The sequence below is a fragment of the Dipodomys merriami genome, unplaced genomic scaffold, assembly GCF_024711535.1.
Source record: "Dipodomys merriami isolate MVZ:Mamm:240054 unplaced genomic scaffold, mDipMer1.0.p SCAF_434, whole genome shotgun sequence".
In the NCBI taxonomy this organism is placed as follows: domain Eukaryota; kingdom Metazoa; phylum Chordata; class Mammalia; order Rodentia; family Heteromyidae; genus Dipodomys; species Dipodomys merriami.
In genome coordinates this window covers 862223-882256 of record NW_027205982.1, presented here as the reverse complement: position 1 = coordinate 882256, position 20034 = coordinate 862223, and the positions used below count along the sequence as shown (strand labels likewise).

Below are 20034 nucleotides of genomic sequence, written 5' to 3'. Positions count from 1 at the left end.
ATCTCCTATGAACTCATAAAAACAAGGTTTGAATATCAGGAGCTATTCTGGACATCCATTTCTCCATGGATCTCTAGTCCTTGGTTTTCTGTGATGTGTGCCCAGATAAACATCACCACCATAATTAGTTGTAAAATTATCTTTAGTCACTCAGGGTATTCTGGGGAGCAGAAGATGTTCTCTATCTGGATCCAAAGGTGCCTATGCAGGCGTATACACACACAAACACTTACTAGGCTATGCACTGAAGATGTATACATACCTTAACTGTGTATGTATACATACCTTATGTATATGTATACATACTTTAACTTATATCTCAATTAAGAAACGCAGAACCCAACAAAACTTTGCAACGTAAGACAAGGGGCCAAATAATGAGACCTTAGGCAAGACAAAAATCCAGAATTTACTCCTTCAATTGTGCCCAAGAAGTGTACGCATGGATTGCAGATGCTTCAAATGGTCATGAAACAGCGTGGGCCTGAGCCAGAATGGGTAAACTGATGTCAGTCACTACACAGTGGTAAACATTCTTAGGTAAGTCCTTTCCCTACTTGACAGGATCAGCAGTTATGGCTGAGAGCAGGCTAGGGAAGACTGCGCAGGGGCAGGGGCAGGTGGTCCTGGAGATGTCTTCATTCACAATTCCCCCCACCCTAACTACCACAGGTCCATTTCAAAATCCAAGAAAGAAGATTCTTTGTGTATTTTTTTAAATAACAAGAAATTGTACTTCCACGAAGGGCAGCCAATTTTGAAACCCAACCCATCTGGAAAACTGCATTCGCTATGAAAATGACATTTTGCTGTTAAGAGAGCAGCTGGCTTAGGAGGACAAGGCCCTCTGCGGCCACAGGGAGGCCACAGGTCAGCACTTCAAAACTGCTCACATCCATCCTGTCTGGAAGTGACTGGGGTCACTTCAAAAAGCCACAGAACCGGAGGAGGTCAAACGTGTCTCCCTGCAATGAGGTCTGGAAGCTCACTGTTGGGGACAGAAGGCAGAGGGCCAGCACAGACCCCCCGCAGGACAGTGGTGCCTTGGAGCTCATGTATTTTACCCCACTGGAACACGGATACCTTTAGCATCTTCTCGTGTGTGCATAGCTGCCCAGCTGCAGGCGAGGGTTCACTTCAGAACTCAGCATGGTGTGGCAGGGACGGATGAGGCATGAGGACAATTCACGCGAACTCCTTCCCACCAGGAGATAAGACGGCTTGGTACTAACACTATGCTTGGCTCAGGAAGACACTCAACCATACTCAGTCTTTGTTGTGTGTCTAGTCTCTGTGTTACTTCTGCTGTGATCTTTACTGTTTCCTTATTTGTACCTTTGCATTTCATTTTCTTTTGCTTTCTAGTTTTAAGATGCAAAGTTTATTAGGCTATTGATACTTTTCTTGATCAATTTATTGAGATTGGCTCCAACATCAATAAATTTCCCTCTAAGCATTGCTGTAGGTTCATCTCATAATTTTGGTAGGCTGTGTTTTGTTTTTATTCATCTCGAAGTATTTTCTAATTTGATTTGTTTCCCTCTGAACCATTGCCTATGTAGGAGTGTCTTGTTTCTATATATCTGTGAGATCCTCAAAATGTATTATGATAAATATCTAACTTAATGTCTTTGTGGTTACGAAACAGAAACTGTATGATCGCCATTGTCTGGAATTTAATGAAACTTGTATTATGCCCTAACATCTGGTAAGTCTAGTCAATGTAGACTGGGAAAGAATGGGCCTGCTGCTGCTGCTGGATAGAATCATCTATAGATGTCTGCTGGACAACAGTGTTACTTGTTTCTTCTATTTCTTGGTTGGTATTGTTCAGCTGTTCTATTAATGGAAAATGAGCCCTTGAAGTTTCCAACTATCCATGTCTCATTCCAGTCCTGTCCATTTTTACTCTATGTGGTTTTGTTGTTAGGTGCGTATTGATTTTTAATGGCTTGTCTCTGCATGCATTGATCCTTTCATCATTACCAAGTGTCCTTGTTGTATCTAGTAACAATTTTTGCATTCAAGTCAATTTTTTCCCCTGATTTTAGTACAGTTTACTGGAGCTCTAATTTTTTTTTTTTACTGTCTTCACAATGCACCATTTTTCTGTCCTTTTACTTTCAGCCTGGTTAAGTCTTTGGTTCTAAAATGTATCTCTACTAGACAGTAAATTATTGTTTCATCGATGATGCTATGCATACCTGATGCACTGTTCAATTTTATTGTTTTTTTTCCTCTTCATATTAGATAGCTCAATTGACCCTCAGTCATTCTAACTGTGATATTGTGGTCTGGATCATAATTTCTGCTTAATTCTAAAAAAAAATTTCAAGAAAAACAGACAACTTACCTCTGATGTCTTCCACCCAAGTTTTCCAAGTCTTTTGCTTGGTGACAGGTTATTTCTGTCATATTTTCTAAAGCACCTTGTTAAAACAAACAAACAAACAAACAAATAAATAAAATTACCAAGAATTCATCCTTATAAAGACTAACACATTATCCCTGAGTCACAAAGAACAGACCCTGTGTTTGCAAGGAACTCCTATCTCCATTTTCCTTAGTGTCTCCCTCCTTTGTCCATCTCTGCGCATCCGTGATTTCATTGCTGCCCCTGGAACTACATGTAGAGAGTGGCTTGCTGGTTCTCAACAGCCCTCTGATCACGCAGGCTGCTTATCCCTCTTCTAACATAGTGATTACATTTCCAAACAACGCTCAGTCCTACTTCTTTTTCTTCAGCTTCCTTCCTCCAAAACTTCCTTCATTTCACCATCGATCAAACATGGTCCCCATGTGTTCTTTGTTTTGTTATCTTTATTTGCTGGTGAGTTAGTAGACTGGGAAATTTTGACTGCTCTCATTCAAGATCTTTTGAATGTTTTTTATTTCCAAAGACCATTTTCCCAAATGGCTATTTACATCTGTCTGATGAGAAGGATCTCCAGCAGCGGCGACCTGAAGGGGTCCTTCTCTGCACTAACCCACTGTGTGCGGCATCCCAGCACTGTGCTCAGAATTATTCAACAGTGACAGCATGTAATTGCAGGGTTATTTTGTCCTAAAAATTCTATGAGAGGATGATGATCAAAGAAAAGAGTAGAAAGGAGAAGGCAGGGTATGAGTTGGAGAAAAATAAAAAAAAGTACTCAAAGCACCAGGTTAAAAAAAAAAACATCATTTTTTCTTCAAAATTATAAGAATTTTTTAAAAAAATTTTCCTCCATCTTTTAGAAAAAGATATGCACATGCACAATCACCAAGTCTGAGAGGAATCCTCCCATAACTAAAAACCAAATATAAGGAGAAAAAGGCTAGTATGTTTTAAAAGATTATCTATCTCTGTCTCTACCTATATATACAAAACTGTGCAGATACACATATATATGTGCATAGTTCATACTCAGAGATATCTATGACTTACATAAAACACACAAATCTTATATACAGTTGCATGCAAAGATCACCTTTATCTTCATCCCTAGATGGATAGATAGACCAGGGTCATCTATCTTCAGTGTGCAAGTCAGTCCCTGGATGTGATCCCTTAGATAGCATGTAAGTGATCTCTGGATGCGACCTTCATATTGACAGAGTTTCTCTCCATTTCCTCTGTCTTCACATAGCTTTCTCACTAGGTTAAGCATTTTACAATAAGTTTTCTCTCTTGATGCAGACAGAACCCAGCAGCCACTGGCTCTGGCAGGTCTGAGGCAACGTTCTAACCACCGTTTCACTAAGTTGTGTTTAGAAAGGCAGTAGATGTTCCGGCTGAATAAAGCACTGGGAGAAGACACTTTTCTCCTGGATAGGGCTGAATAGCAGCATGTTCAGGTCTTACAATGGCAGCAGTGCCGGGCTGTGGGCACGGGAGGCCGCACTGCCCCTCCCCCGGACTACCGCTCTGCAGTTCTATGGACCGTCCCACTCAGACCTGATGCCATCCGCACATCATGCAAAGTGCCCTTCAGGGTGCTGTCCAGCCAACCACTTCTAGAAGGGCCACGTAGATGCTCAGAGCTATTCCACTATCCCATAGTAGAGTCTAGAAACAGACATATCAAAGTCTTTGGGGCTTTCCCTATCTTTTAAACCAGGGGACAGAAGAATTTGAGGCCGACTTTTTATGGGGCTTCATATTACTTCTAATTTTCAACTATCCTTCATTTTGAGATTAATTATAGATTCACATAAAAAATACAGAAAGTTAACCACTTTTCTCCAATGATAAGATCTTAACAAACCAGGATACTGCCGTTAGATATCAAGATTAGGAGACATTTATAACAACTGTAAGAATCCCTTATATTGGCCATGAATGGCCATACTCAAACTCCTCCCCAACATTTATCTAGCTCCTAATTTCTGCTCTGATGCTTATACACAATCCTATTAGTTCCTTTACTCCACTTATTTATTTAACAAATATGCACTGACTTTGTTATGCTAAGCACTGGAAATACAGGAACGTGAGAAAAACAGGTATGACTGGGCTTCACAATTTAGTATGAGGGGCAGTTTTAACTAGGCAGGCATTCACATAAATGTAACACTCAACTAAGACAAAGACTTTAACCAGGCATACGTGTGTGCAAGCCATGGTAGGAGTGAGGTTTAGCTGGGCACGGAGGAAGCTATCACGAGCTATGGGTTAGCTGTCACTGTAACACAAGCACAAGAGATAATCAGATGGTGAGGAGGAGAGGTGTCCCTTGGCTCACAGTTTCCAGCACGACTGGGCCTGAGGCACACGGTAACACATCATGGCACGGAGCGCATGGTATAGGGAAGCTGCTCACCTCATGGAGAGACAGGAAGGGACTGGCGTCCCGACATCCCTTTCCAGGGAACACCTCCACTGACCTAACTTCCTCCCCCTAGGCCCCGCCCCCCAAAGGCTCCACCCTCTCCTAACAGGTTACATCATGAGCTGGGGACCAAGCCTTCAACATGTGGGACACTGGGGACATTCCAGATACAAAACATGCAGTCTGGTGTCTGAAGGGCAATCAGCGGTATAGAAGGGTATGAGGGGGCATAGGTTGTACCGCGTACTCCAGGCAGAGGGTATAGAGAGGGGGTTCTGGTCTAGTGCAGCAGCCTGTCCAAGGTTCTACCTTCATTATCCCTCTCACCACATTTCTATCTCAGAAGGAGGAGAATTTAAGTCTTAAATGTCAAGGCTAACCTTTTGTGTCTCATTTGTTCCCATGATATGGTTATGGAAATACTCTCTCATGTTGTCTTCTAGAAGATTATGCCTCTGATTTGAAACTTCAGTGGTCTTTGTTCAAGAGTCTATTCATTATACAAAGGAGTTTTCATTGGGTCTCAGCTGTTTGCTCAGGTTATTTCTGATGCAGTGATACGGGTGAGTGGAAAACCCATCAGGGGATTGCAGCCTGTAGAACCTGCAGATGGTGGGTGCGTGGATACGCCAAAACCTGCCCTGACAATGCAATGGGGGCAGGCGGCTACAAAAGGACAAAAAGAATGAAGAAACAGGACAGGCCTTACAAACTTACAGGACGTGGAAAGGAGACCCACCAATCAGAAAGCCAACTAATCCCCACTGCTTAACCCACGACCAAGCTCTGTAACGAGAAGACAGCTGCAGACAGGACAAGATGGTGAGCACAGGCTGAACTACCATTATCCCTGGGGCATGTGTTTGCCACATACATTCTTTCTCTGCCATGTTTTTTTTTTTTTTTCCTATTATCTCAACTGTGTTCACATGTTGCCTGAATTCTCTTGCCAGCTGCCAGGACCAAGGTTGTTTAGCTACCCTAAACTTTCTGGTGAGGAAGTCGGGGATTACGTATGTCTTCTTTCTGACTTGGAGACCGCAAGTGGTTGCCATAGCGACAGAAAGGGAATGAGCAGAGCCAGTCTGTAAGCTCCCCAGAGCATGAGCTCCGCAGCTCCTGTTCATCACTCTCCGCTGAGAGCCCAGGACACAGCTTGACCCTCACACAGTGCCGGCCTCACAAAGAGCTATGGAAAGAGGAGGGACGTGGGGGAAGAAGGGAGAAGCAGTTACCCAAAGTTACCAACTAGAGTAGTATTTATCATCATCCTTGCTTCTCTTCGAAGACACAATCCTACAGCATATAGAAGGAGGGCCACTGTTCCCCAAACAAGCCTAGTCCTCGGTAGTACCTAACTGAGCTGTAAGCACAGAAGTGAACGACAGAAGGGCAGAGAGTGTGCCTTTACAGTGATGATCCACTCAATCAAAAAAGTCCTTAATCTAAGACTGTGCAAAAACGAATGATGAATCAAACATCAGATAAAAATAAAGTGTACAGATGGGTACCAATGGCTCACTCCTGTAGTCCTATCTACTCGAGAGGCTGAGATCTGATGATTACAGTTCAAATCCAGCCCCGGCAGACAAATCCAAGAGACTCTTATCACCAATTAAAGAGCCAGATGTGGAAGTGTGGAACAAGTAGCAAAGTATCAGCTTTGAACAGAAAATCTAACAGAGTACAAGGTCCTGAGTTTGAGTTCTAGTACTCTCAACACAGGCACACACAAAACAATCTGTCTCAATATATTGAAGACCAAAGAAAATGAATCTACAGTGATCACTTTTAGATGATGGAACCTTAGAAATTTATGTTTAGATTTTTCTTTATGTATACATTTATACTTACAAAGCAAACAGTAAACTATTATGCTTTTTTACGACAACAATCTGATAGGGACAATGGGTTCACCTGACAAGATTTGTGACAGAGTCACCAATTAACTTCTAAGAGCCTTTGTTCCTTTGCTTTTCCCTTGGGGAATTAGCCTTGGCTGTCTCCCAAAGTTGGGAATAAAAAGAAATGATAAGTTAGAGCACTTTTCATGTGCTATGAGTATAAAGATGCAGAGCAATGTCGACAGTATTTTTTGGGTGCCATATGGCATGCAGACTGGCAATTTCCCAAGAGAATTAGCCTCTGATTCTTTGGCATCTCTGAAAAGAAGCAAGCATGGAAATGCAGTAGGTAAAGGGGCCCTTGAAGCCTGATTCATTCCTAGTCTGTGTGTGGTAATGGGCAATAATCCTTCTGCATAACCTCCAATGGAAGGAAGAAAGGAGTCAGCTCTAGTGTCTAGTCAAGGAATACTTTCTTTTTAAAGGATCCTCTTAATAAATCCTCAACATTCTCAAGAGGTTAGGGATTGCCCATTGTTTGCCTTGTCTTCCTTTCCCTTTCCTTCCTTCCCTTCTTTTCTTCCTCCTTTTTCTAGGTGAACATTCCACAGCTCAAACATGTTTCCAACCAAATAGAAAAGTTTCAGTTAGGTTCCAGAACCATAGTCCACTGGCCCCCATTTAACAGAATGGGTAGAGTAGATAGGAAAGGAAGGGTTTGAAGAGTTTCACTGTACATACTTAGAAGCTATAAAAGTACTCTAGGAGCTGGGTGCTGGTGGCTCATGCCTGTTATCCTAGCTACTTTGGAGACCAAGATCTAAGGATTGCCTGCAGTTCAAAGCCAGCCCAGGCAAGAAAGTCTGTGAAGAAAACCAGAAATGGTGCTGTGGCTCAAGTGGTAAGAGAGCTCATTTTGAGTTAAGAGCTGAGGGACAGTGCCCAGGCCGAGTTCAAGCCCCATGACCGACAAAAACAAAAAAAGTACTCTAGGGACTGCCACCTTTTCTTAGTGAGATGACTCCAGTCACTCTTCCTTTTTGAGCATGCACACGCACGTGCGCGCATGCACACACATACACATGCATGCACCATTTCTCCTTACAGTAGAGAAAACCTAGTTACTGATATAAAAGGGACTTCTGGGAAGCACGTATGGAATGTGTAGGCATGATTAAAACAAGTGCGTCCCAGACAACATGTAGCGTTGAACCCACTCACTTAAGCCTCCATTCTGATCCCAACGATGACAATAGTAAAGCGAATCTGCCTCTTCCTGAGGTCAGTGATTAAAGCAAGCATGAGACTCGGGACATAAGTGGCCTCTCTGGGATTCCAGTCCCTGACTGGGAAACAGGAGTAGAGACACCTTAAAAGTTTCTCACGTGGATAAATGTGACAGCACTGTTAATGCACAAGCACTTATCACATAACAGGGACTAGAGAGGGCCAGTAAATGGTGATTCACTTAAAACCAAGAGTTGAAGCCTGATGGGTCCTTTGTGAAAGGGTGAATGTGCAGGCTACTTTCTGCCCAGATACTTCCAAGGGAAGTGTCTAGAAGAGATGGCAGTGGTAATTGTAGGAAGGCCAAAGTTAAACACCTCCTTTCAGGCGCCCATTGGGTAGGTTGGATCTGGTCTGCTTGCATTCTTCAGCTGAGAGACAAAAACAGTGCGTGGCTTTGTACAAACTTCAGCAAGAGGAGGATATTTAGAAAGTCTATGGGGGTGCTTGGAAGAGCACGGTGAAGGCTGCAAAATGGGAGGAAAGCATACCCTGCTTTCCACACCACGACTGGACTCTTCTCAGGGGTGTGCAATGATTGTCCCCAATGAGTCGGGAGTGAGCTATGAGTAAGAGCGCCCCGCTGTGCCTGCCTGGGGATCCGGAGGGGCCCCACAGTGCCCTTCTGCCTCCAGCGCTAGAACTGGTGGTGGAACCATCCCCCCACGTTCTACCAGCCATGGTGTGAGGTACACACCGCGTTCCTGCAAGCCCTGGAATTTCCCTTCAAAGTCAGATAACTGGATTAGCTGCAGCGCTGTCTGTTCTGATCTGCGCTGTCTGTTCTGATCTGCGTGATGCCTCAGTCGTCATTTCCTTATCCACCCTTCCCTCTGGTCTGACACTGCAGGAACAGGCCAAGGGAGCCGACACACATGCGCCCAGTTCCCGCGGAAGGAGAGACCTCAATGGCTCGGCTTGTCGTAGGGGAATCCAGACACCTGCAGACACCTCCCCAGGCGCACGTCCGGTCTGGCTGCTCAGAGCTGCGAAGGGGGCCTATTCTCTTTGGGAGGCCTCAGCCACAGGTAAGAGGACCACGCACGTCGTGCGCCTGAACGATGAATCCGCCCCGCTGCTGGTTCCAGTCAGGGGCTCCTCCGGGTGTGTGAGCGCAGCTGGCAGGACGGCTCTCAGCACAGAGGCCCCACGTTAACCCAGGAAGGAGGCGAACATCTGGCACAGCATCTGGATGGGTGGAGAGCACCTCAGAAGGGGCGAGGCTTGGTTGGATTACACAGTGCAATTATGCATGCTTTGAGTCTTACAGGGCTCAGAACAAATCCCTGGGTTACTGACCTAGTATTTGGGGCTTAACGGAACTGTAGGAAAGCTTCTCATTACCCCTGCCAGATGGTCCTCTGGTCTCCCCCAGACTGACTGATTCCACACTTAGGCTGCAGCTGCTGTCCCTTAGTGGCTGAGACGCAGACATCCCCAGGTTTAATTTAGGTTCACCTTTTCAAACAAGTGGATATTTTACTTCCTGATATCTGTGTTTGAACAAGAATACTAAGACTGTATCTGGGAGCTCAGTCTTGTACTTTGACTTGAATTTCATTGCACAAATGTGCGGTGCAGGCCCAGAACCTAAGAAGCTAGGAAAGCCCTGGGCGGGGGCGGGGGGCGAGGGGGGAGGTAGTTTTCTCCTCCAGGGAGGAGCTAGTGGCTTCACATAAGAGGACGTGGAGAATGCTCACGGTGCCCCAGCCACTCTGGTGAATGCTTCCACAGACAGTAAACAACTCGGTGAGGGAGGGGACCGCAGTCCCTCATTTTACAGAGAGGGACACGGAGGCTTACGAAGAACCTGTTCATTCTTGGTGAATGAGGCAGGACCTGGTTCAAGCTCTGGATTCCTGACCGGGATGTCCCACACCCTTCCCACAGAAGCCATCTAGACAGAGGGGCACATGTAAGGAAGATGATGAGTGCACGGTCTTGTGCTAAGGGGAATGCGCTCAAAACACTGCATATTGGAAAATCCAACCCTTCCCAATAGAGAAAGCAATCTGAAGCCAGATCCCTGAGGCTCAGGCAGGCCTATCATTCAAGCTACCTGGGAAGCTGACATCAGGAGGATTGTAGTTCAACGCCAGCATGGGCAGAAAACGTCCATTCACATGGATTCTCCACAAAGGGAAGCCGGACACAGTGGTATGCACCTGCTGCCCAGCAACTGCAGGAAGTCTAGGCAGGTAGGTGGCCAGTCACATACACCAGGATGGGATTCAAGACCTTATCATAAAAGCAATCAAGGTAAAACAGAGCTGCAGGCATGGCTCAGGCACAGGTCATCTGCCTAACGAGTTCAAGGCCCTGAGTTCAAACTTCAGTACTGAACACCCCTTCCCCCTGCAGAAAGTGATAATGGAAGGAAGAAAGAAGTCTGGCCTTGCTGGAGAATTGCACAGATGTCAAAGGTGGCTCTGAGAACGGCTAACCCAAGCACAGGGAATGGCACACGTGAACAGAGATGGCTGCACAGCTTGGCAGACAGCCAGTCCCCTCCCCGTATGTGAGGAGGAGAGACAAGGCTGGAAGGGAGAGTTGACGGGAAGTAACCGCTGGCATGCCAGAAGCCTCCCGAGAAAGCCGCAAGGATTTTTGAAAGGTTGAGTACCACAACGTGAGCACCCAGGGAGACTGACCTCACAGTGTATGTAAGACAGTCAGTCTGGTATGGCCAATTAGGAAGTCAGGAGTGATGATCCCAGCCAATGAGTACAGACACAGAGGAGGGACTTAGAAAGAAAGCCCACAATAGGTCTGAGCATGGAAGGTGGGCACAGGTGGGAACCCAAGGTGACTGGGACATAGCATGCCATTGACAAGGAGAGGACGATCACCATGAGTCAGGTCAGAGGGCCAATGGGAAGACGCAGACAGATCTCCTCCGAGCACTGGGCATGTAAGATGGGCAAGTCCTGGAAGCACACGGAGAGCCACGTCACTGGAGACATGGCGAGGCAGGAGCGGCAGGGGATGCCCGGTGACACCTCTGTCCTGGAGTTGAGATCAGTAGTCTAGTAGTCTAGTAATAGCCTGAAGTTCTGACATTGCCATGAGCTTTGGAAAGGCACCTGCTCACACAGTTAGATACTTACTTATCTTGCGTGCTTCTTTATGGTGTCAGGCAAACTCACTTGCCATCAAGCTTGACAGCAGGCTTATCACCTCTACAGCATCGATTCATGCACCTGATACAGAAATATTCTGTTTGACTGGGATGTGCTGTCCTAGACATGACCAAAGAAGTTTTGTCTCTATGAAGCATACATTGCCTTTCTAAAATCTCCAGAAGTCAGAAAGACTTCTGTTCCAAAGAACACCCAGCTGCAAGAATTTGATGGGCTAAGATCTGAGGATCGCAGTTCAAAGCTAGCCCTGGCAGGAAAGTCCATGAGACTCTTATCTCCAATGAACCACCAGAAAACCGTGGCGCTATGGCTCAAGTGATAGAGCACTTGTCTTGAGCTGAAGAGCTAAGGGACATTGCTCAGGCTGAGTTCATGCCCCACGACTGACAAAAAAAGAAAAAGAAATAAAAAAGAAGTTGAGGTAAGAGATTCTGGATCTTCTCTTACCTCTACCCTCAGGGAACTAAGCAATAATCCTAACAGCTAATTTTTAGTGAGGGTAAGCTCTACGCACAGCACAGAGTGTGTTTCATGACTCTCTGTGGCAAGATCTCTGATTACGCTGGAGCAGTCAGTAAAGGGTGTAGGCCCAGGCAGGCTGAGCTGTGCAGAGAGCTGGTATGTATCCCAGGCAGCATGAATGAGGTCATGGATGTTCTCTACCACCATAGCACATGACTCCAAATCAACCAAAGACTATTCCAAAATGGACTGGATTGATCCTTCCATTTGGCCTGCATGAACAAATACCTTTTACTACATTTCCACAAATGATACAGGTATACATTTCACAATTTTCTTCTCTTATTTGCATTCAGGCAGAGCAGATGGAAGAACATCAGGGCACAGGTCAGGAACATTCTTTCTGCAACACGAAGGGTATTCCTTCTAGGTGAAGAAGTCAGAGCGGTTTTGCTGGGTATATGACTGTGTTGGGAAATGAGGAGCTGGTAAGAGCATCAGGTAGACTACTCTGGTTCTAGCAGTCAGAGATCAGTCACCCTGTACTACCTTTGCCATGCCTGTATCCCTTTCTTTAAAATTGGATACATTACAAACTATGTCCCAGAGTTGTTGGAAGATTTAAACTAAGTGATTCTTACAAAGTTTTTGATGATGGCTCCTGAAGGAGCACTCAATGTATTTGGCAAGGCTCCAACAAGTCTACAACCCAGTAAGGAATTCCTCAGGATTATTAAATTCTGGGCATTACTCCGGAGTCAAGGTTATAAGCTGTCAAGTGTCTTTCCGTTCCCTTCGGGCTGTTTAGTCTCAAGGACATCTGACTAATTTAAGAATACTTCTCGATTCTGTAGCAGAGGGAAGACTGGCTGGTCTATCTGTGGATCGTACAGCCCTCCCTTAAAGGATGCTTATAGCCTGATTTTCTCCACAGCACCTTCTCTGGAGATACAGTCAATCCAACATGTCCAGACCCACACAGGCAATCCCGATGCAGCCTGGAAGGTGGGACGAAGCGGTCCTGTCTGGAGGGTTAGTTCTAAGTTTGATCTGCCTATGATCTCCTGTCAAAGAAGTACTGATATGAAGACAGTATAGGACTAGAGTTACCAGTATAGCCAATCTTATCCTCAAGATACATTTTTTAACAGAAAAGTGAAGCTGGGTTTTACCCTTTACAACATATTCTTTTTTTTTTTTTTTTTTTTTTTTTTTTTGGTCGGTCTTGGGGCTTGAACTCTGGGCTTGGGCACTGTTGCTGCGCTCTTCAGCTCAAGGCGAGTGCTCTACCGCTTGAGCCACAGCACCACTTATAGTTTTCTAGTGCTTTATTGGAGATAAGAGTCTCAGGGACTTTCCTGCCCGGGCTGGCTTTGAACCATGGTCCTCAGATCTCAGCCTCCTGAGTAGCTAGGATGACAGGCGTGAGCCACCAGCGCCCCACTCTTTAGGACATATTCTACACATTATAAGCATTCAGTAAGTGTCAGACTGCACATGATGTGACTGATGGCTACTGTGATAAAAGGACCTGTGGCTATCTATACTGCAGACTTGGGTTACCGCAGCAATGCACTTCTGGTGAAGTATTAAGCTATGCTCATCTTCTCTGATGCAAATAGGCCGTTTGAGTTCAAGGAAAACCTAGTCTCTGAGACTGTTTTCCTTCTGCACCTTTCCTCTTCTCTTCTAGCCTGTAAAGTGGCTATTTGTCTTGTGACAGGAAAAGGAAAATAGAAAACTCTGGCAAACACTTGATGGGATGATTAGTAAAGTAAAAAGGCAACTCGTCCATGCAACAAAGTAGCTGATAATTGCCTTCATTATTCTAGCCTAGATTAAGGTCATTGTCTGGTAAAATTGGACACTTTAGACAATTTTTTAAAAAGAGAACACATTTGAATCTGTTTAGACACAAATTCTATCTACTATGTATTATTTCACTTTCTTATAAACTTCTAGCTTTTGGTAGGAGAGGAGGAGAAGACATGAAGAGCCTAGTAAGTGGAGAGATGCATATGAGAAAAATGATCTTTGACCCTTATGTAGCAAGTGGAGGAGAAGCAAGTAAGTATACAGTTTTGAGTCAGTGCACATGCTATCATTCTTGGAGTAGACCGTGGTTACAGTTTATTGTCACATGCTGCCTTCCTAATCCAGATCACTCAGTCTTATAAATATCTACTTTGAGTGTTTAAAAACAATGAAAACAAAAGCGGATAAATAAAGCCTTGCTTGGCTCACAGCTCTCCTTAGTGGACTAGAATATAATCAGTTATCTCCCTCTCCTTAATTACTTGCTATGTTTGTTTTCGTTATTGGTATAGGGGTGTGTGTGTGATACTGGGGCTTAAAGTCGCAAGGCCTCCTGCTTTTCATAGCTGACAGGTGAGCCACACACCTTTTGTGACCAATTGGTTATTTTGATTAAAATCATTCTTAGTTCCATCACTGTCTTTATCTCCTCAATCACACTCATTACTAAAATTTTGTCAGTTCAAGGGAGTCAAAAGTCTAAGTTGGAAAGAAGCCTCTTCCACGAATTGGGTGTTATTACAACTGGACATCCATACACACAAGACTGGAACGGGAGCTCTGTCTGCCAACTTGTATTAATAGCAATGCAAAGTGGAACAAGACCCGAGGCCAGGACACCACCCCAGGATGGAACTGGAGAAACACTGGCACTTTCTGGCACAGGCAGGAACTTTCCAAGTAGAATTCCAGGGCCTCAGCAAATGGTAGAGAAAATTGACAAAACAGGACTTCGTCAAGCTAAAAAATTACTGCACTCCAAAGGACACCGTGACTAACATAGATAGCCTACAGGCTAAGAAAAGATCTTTATCCTTGTATATCTGACAAGGGCCTAGTATCCAGAATATACAGGGAGCTCAAGGTACCAAACTCCTGAAGAATCAGTAATCATATTAATAAATGGGCAAAGAAGCTAAATCGAGACTTATCGGAAGAAGTAAAAAAAAAAAAATGTATACACATTCACACACCCTGGAACTGTACTCATCTATCAGGAAAAAATAACATGATTGTATCTGCAGGGAAATGGATGGACTTAGAAAAAAATTAGGCTAAGTGAAGAAAGCCAGGCTTAGAGGGACAAAGAATACATGATTTCTATTCTATGTGGGAGTTAGAACTCAATTACAGCTGAAAACACACACTGCGTCATATGCAAAGACACATAAACATATTGATAAAGTGCAATATAAATGCAAGAAAGGATTGTCATGGTGGAACTCCTTCAATCAACTACCTTGCAGTTTAACAAAATGAACACCAGGAAGGTGAACCCAGTGCAGTCTGGAGGTGGAGAGGTCCAGGGGAAGGAGGGCAGATGAATGGAGAGAGGAAGGGTAGGGGAAGTCGTAATACTCAGTGCACATCAGAGGACTGGAATGCCAGGCCTCCACTTCCAGTAGCAGCCTATGAGGTGCAGTTTGAGGGGCACCAGGAGTGGCCTAAGGCGCCACCTGCTAGGACTGGGCTGGGCATTGCGTTGCAGCCCCAGATTGGAGGACAGATGACAGAAACAGGCCGAGTCCCCAGGGCTGCACAAGCTGGGTGCAGCTGGGCCTCAGCCTCAGGGGCCCACAGTCTTAGGAGGAGAGTGAGCGTGCCCAGGGTCTACTCTAAGACTGGACACGGTGACGCAGGAGGAACCTCGGGTCTGTCTCTGCGGCTCTTGTCTGGAAGGGCTGGTTGCTGGTTCTGATCCCAGCAGGCCCGGTCCCGTGATGTCTTTCCTGCCTGTTCCCCAGCGGGTGGGGTCTTACTCCCAACTCTGCAGCTGGAGTTGGAGGAAGGCTGGCAGAAACAGTCAGCTTCCTGGACGAAGGTGATTCCTGAAGCCTAGTCCTTAGATGTTGAGCTCTGGGAGCAGTGGCGCTCTTGGGGAGTTTTGCCCAGCACTGGGTTTCACCCCGTTAAAGGCCTGACCTTCATTCTCTCTCCCTTCCCCAAGAGGAAGGCGCTCTCTCTGGGCTTGGCTGCTTGGAGCTGGGGGAAAGGGCCATGTGAGAACACTTGCCTTCCTGCCCTCCCTCCTCAGCACGCTTCCTGTTCTACAAGCAGGCCCTGTGGTCCCTCATGGGGTGCCTCTGCCTTCCTGGAGGTGGTCTGGTGAGTGAGCAGCTGTGTCGGCAGGGAGATGCTCACAGGAGGACCCCAGCCACCAACCCACTCCACCCTCCATTAGTGTCAAGAGACAGAATGAGTAATAGGCCAGGGACTTGGCGTGGGACCTCGTCTCTAGAAAGGGCCCAGTGCCTTTTTAAAAATAATTCTTCAGCATAGTTTGATTAATTAATATGACTTTAACATGGATATAAAAATGCACTATTAACCAAATTTTAATGTTGGCAAAGGTTCAGTGAATGCAGTTCTTCATACTGCTTATGAGTCTGAAAGTAATACTCAGTTCTCTTTCTGGATAGTAATTAAAAGAATGCACACCACAGCCCCCTTCCCACCCCCCCCCAAAAGCCCAAACCTTTTGACTCACAAAGTGTAGTGTACTGTCACAGTAAAACCCATTCATCCATATGGTTAATATCTGTCAAACATTACAATTTAAAATATTACTGCTTCTTTTTTTAAATGATGGTCCCGTTTGGAGCTGAGCACCGGTGGCTCTCCTTGTGAGGTGGAGATCTGGAGGATTATGGCTCATGGCCAGCCCAGACCAAAGTTTACAAGAGCCCAGAAAAGGCTGGGGTGGTGGTGGGAGTCTGTCATCCCAGCTACTGTGGGAAGTATAAGTAAGAGGCTCATGGTCCAGACTGAGCCAGAAAAAAAGAGAGATTCTGTCTCAAAAACAACCTAGGATTGAGTAGTAGAATGTCCTTCTAGCAAGTGCAAAGCCTTGTGTTAAAACCTTGGTACTGAGCCATGCGCTGGTGGCTCACACCAGCAATCCTTGCTACTCAGGAAGCTGAGATTTGAGGACTGTGGTTCAAAGCCAGGTTGGGCAGTAAAGTCCATGAGGCTCTTATCTCCCATTAACTACTAAAAAATGCCAGAAGTACAGCTGTGTCTCAAGTAGTAGGGTACTAGCCTTGAGCACAAAAGCTCAGAGACAGGACACAGGCCTTGAGTTCAAGCCCCAAGACGACAATAACAACAATAATGACAACAACAATAGCAACAACAACAACTGATACTGCCCAAAGAAATAAATGAATGAATAAAACCCTCCATGTATTTCTAAGGCAATCATATTTTGACCTCAAATTGATAGGCTGGGATGTTGCACTCAGTATTTTTAAACTAATAGCTAGGAGTTACCTAATGTCAGATATCAGACAACGGATTTAATTATGACATATTCTTATAGAAAAATAAAATGCAGTGTTAAAAATCTTCTGTAAAATACAAAGGTAATGATTGGAAGGTAAATTCGTGACAAAGTTAAATGAAAACACTATTCTTCTAGCAACAGAAAGATGCATGCATGCACGTGCGCGTGCACACACATACACACACAAAAACACAGATACACACATACATACACACTGCAGGGAAAAAGAAAAGGCTAAGTCATAAAAAGCCAAAAGATGAGCACCCGTTATTTTTTAGTCTATTACTGGTAAAATGTATTTCCTGCTTCATACTTTCTTGTATACTGAAATTTCTGTGTAATGATTTGTTCATTTTGCTTAACTTATTTAGCATTCTTTCTTATGTGGCATCTATTGAATTAAAATTTAAAACCATCACACCCAACAGCTAAATTACATAAACCCCCAAGTCCAATAGATGCCTGGCTTTTAACACAGTAAACACATTTCATAAATACCAGCTGAATAAGGCTCACACAGTTCCTAAGAAAAACAAAATGGAAGTGGAGCAAAAGTCAGTTCTAAGAAATCCCTTCTGGCCAAAATGAATTCATTCAGAGAAGTAATCACCGGGCAAATACTGTCATTGTCAAGTGCCAGCTCACTGGCTGTGGACCACGGTCACACTCCGAATGCTCACTAGGACCAGAGCTCGTCACGTGTCTGTCTGCAGGGTTCTCATAACAAGGAGGGCATTCATTTTTATTACTTCCCCTCTAAGGAATACTTCTCTAATTCTAGACTTAAGGTCCATGGCTTGACAGTAAGAAACAGGATGGGAAATCAACACTGTAGCTTGGCTTCCCCTGAACCGTTCTAGCATAGGCTGTGGGTGAACCCTAGGAGTTCTTCACAGGACTCCCCATGCCAGTCCACGAGCCTTCTGGATCATTGGACGCAGGGACTCACTCTGGTGGTCTCTTACCCAGAAGCACCTCTGATGTGAGGAGGGACTGATAGTTGGTGTTTAACTGCACAGTAGGGACAGGTGAGAAATCTAGCCCTTGAATCTAGTCAACAGCTTTCCAAAACCACCAACCCTAGAACTGGACAGAGCCAGAATTCACTGGGAAGAGGCGGAGGAAGAAATTCACTCCTCTGAGTGGTGAGGTAACTCGGGGTTGGTCAGTTTTATTGCCTGTGCTCCTTGGCTGGAATGAAACGGGGGGGGGGGGGGGGAGCTTATTCACAAGGCAGTTTAAATCAAGCTGCAAGTCCTTAATTCTGTTGTCCTTTTTGCTGTGATTAAAATTCCAAGGAACTACAATCGCATACTCTCCTCCCCCCACCCTGCCCCGGGAAACCAAAAGTGCCCAAATAAAGAAAAACATAGCTAGCTATACATGTTAGGGCTTGAATGAGGTCAAGATTAAACGGATAGAAAGAAAAGGTTATGGGAAGATGAAATATTTACATTTAAGTTTATGTTTTAAAAAGTGACATAAAAACGGTATCTTATAGGTCCCAGAACCAAACAGGCTGGGATGTGTATGACAATCAACAGGCAGGTGGGAGATGAAAACATGGACAAAGATGAAAGAGCCCAGTAAGTAGATTAGTCATTTCGTAATTAGGTTGGAATACAAATTAGAGACCAAGTGGCTTTTATCTGGGTTTGTTGTGATTGATTTTTTTCAATATAAATTGCAAATTTTTGAGAAATAACTTTATCTGTAAGACTCCACACTGTCACTTTGCATTTGATCTCCTTCCATGTCTGATTTACAGGAGCAGCCATAGCTATGGACCGGAAACGTGGTTCTACATGCACCTGGTTATCACAAGGGACAAACCCTGGGAGGAAGGCCAGTCTCCACGGCGGGGCATCCTTGTCTGAAGTAACAGAACCCTTGGTTATAGTGGATGAACAGACGCGGTCCTTTCCTCCATGCCGCTGACCTAGTCAGGGGGACCTTAGAGGAGGAGTCCCCTTACACTACCAGTTCCAGGTACTCAACAACCATCTTCACTGGGAGACTTTCTCTGTGTTCGATTACCCAGGTCTCGGACTCCATCTAGCCTAACCCCAGGACCTTACATATGCACTCTTCCCTCTGGCCTGCCTCTTCCCCTTCCTGCATGCTGGAACAGCCCCTCCCTCCCATCTGTCCTGGTCACCAGCCCCCACTCTGCTAACCCAGAAGTGCTTTGTCTCTTTTCGTCTTCACAATGATCTGATCTGTGAGGCCTACCTGCTTGACTTTCCAATGCAATTACTGGGATATAGCCCTCTCTTCCGTGGGAACACGTTTGCAGACCTACTTAATACAAAAGGAAATTGCGGCTGGGAGGGTAAGGGAACCAGGATTGGCAGGCACTCTCGTGTGTTCTGGAACCTGAGGGCTCCAGCACTGCACTCCTCTCCCCTCCGCAGCACCTTCCCCGACACTAGGGCAAATTCCATGGTCCAGCTCAGGCCTGCCGTCTGGTTTAAACGAAAGTCCAGCTCCCACTATACTGGCCAGAATCACAACTAAACTGGGTACTGAATTGTCTTGACTGTTCTGTACATGTTTCATCTTCCAAATAAAGTTTCGATCCTTTTGACACACACACACACATACACAGCAAGTTCCTAGTTGATTAATATGTATTACAATCAGGATATAAAGAGATCCTCTAAAGAGGAAGACTTCTACTTATCACCCTGAGGAGAGGAGATGGTCATGAAGGTCACGTCTGACTGGGGCTGGCCTCCAAGACGTTGACCCCATGGCTCCCTGGTGGGTGAAATCAGTGTAAAACTCCGCATTTCCCTTGTCTTCCCGCTGCTCTCTTGTGGGTTAGGTCCATTTCTCTAGGGAAAGAAGTGTGCCATCCTGGTCTTCCTTTTCTTCAGGTACATGGAATCAGCTTTCTTCTTTGTCTTCCATCCTGGGTATCTGGCTGAGGGGAGGCAGATCCTGGAATTGAGGCTTGGGCTTGAAAGTTTTGAAGAGCCTCGTAGGGCTTTCGGAGAGGCTGCGTGTTGAAGCTCAGGCCAGTCCGGCTCAACGCAGCCATGCTTACTGAGAAGCTCTTCAGTAAGTTGAAGTAGCCTATCACACATGTCGTAAGTAATAAAGAGGTGCATTACTGCTCATTTATTTGTTTCCTGCATATAATCTTCTCTTAAGGACCTCAAAGAATACAT

General features: G+C 45.2%; 1 long non-coding RNA gene across 1 annotated transcript in view; it reads right to left on the bottom strand.

Annotated features, from left to right (window-relative positions):
* The window catches only part of LOC138807805 (uncharacterized), a 166700-nt gene that overhangs the window by 22725 nt on the left and 123941 nt on the right, over positions 1-20034 (bottom strand). Inside the window, exon 2 of the long non-coding RNA XR_011366283.1 lies at positions 2354-2429. This is a non-coding gene — a long non-coding RNA (uncharacterized lncRNA). The remainder of the gene's footprint in view (positions 1-2353; positions 2430-20034) is intronic.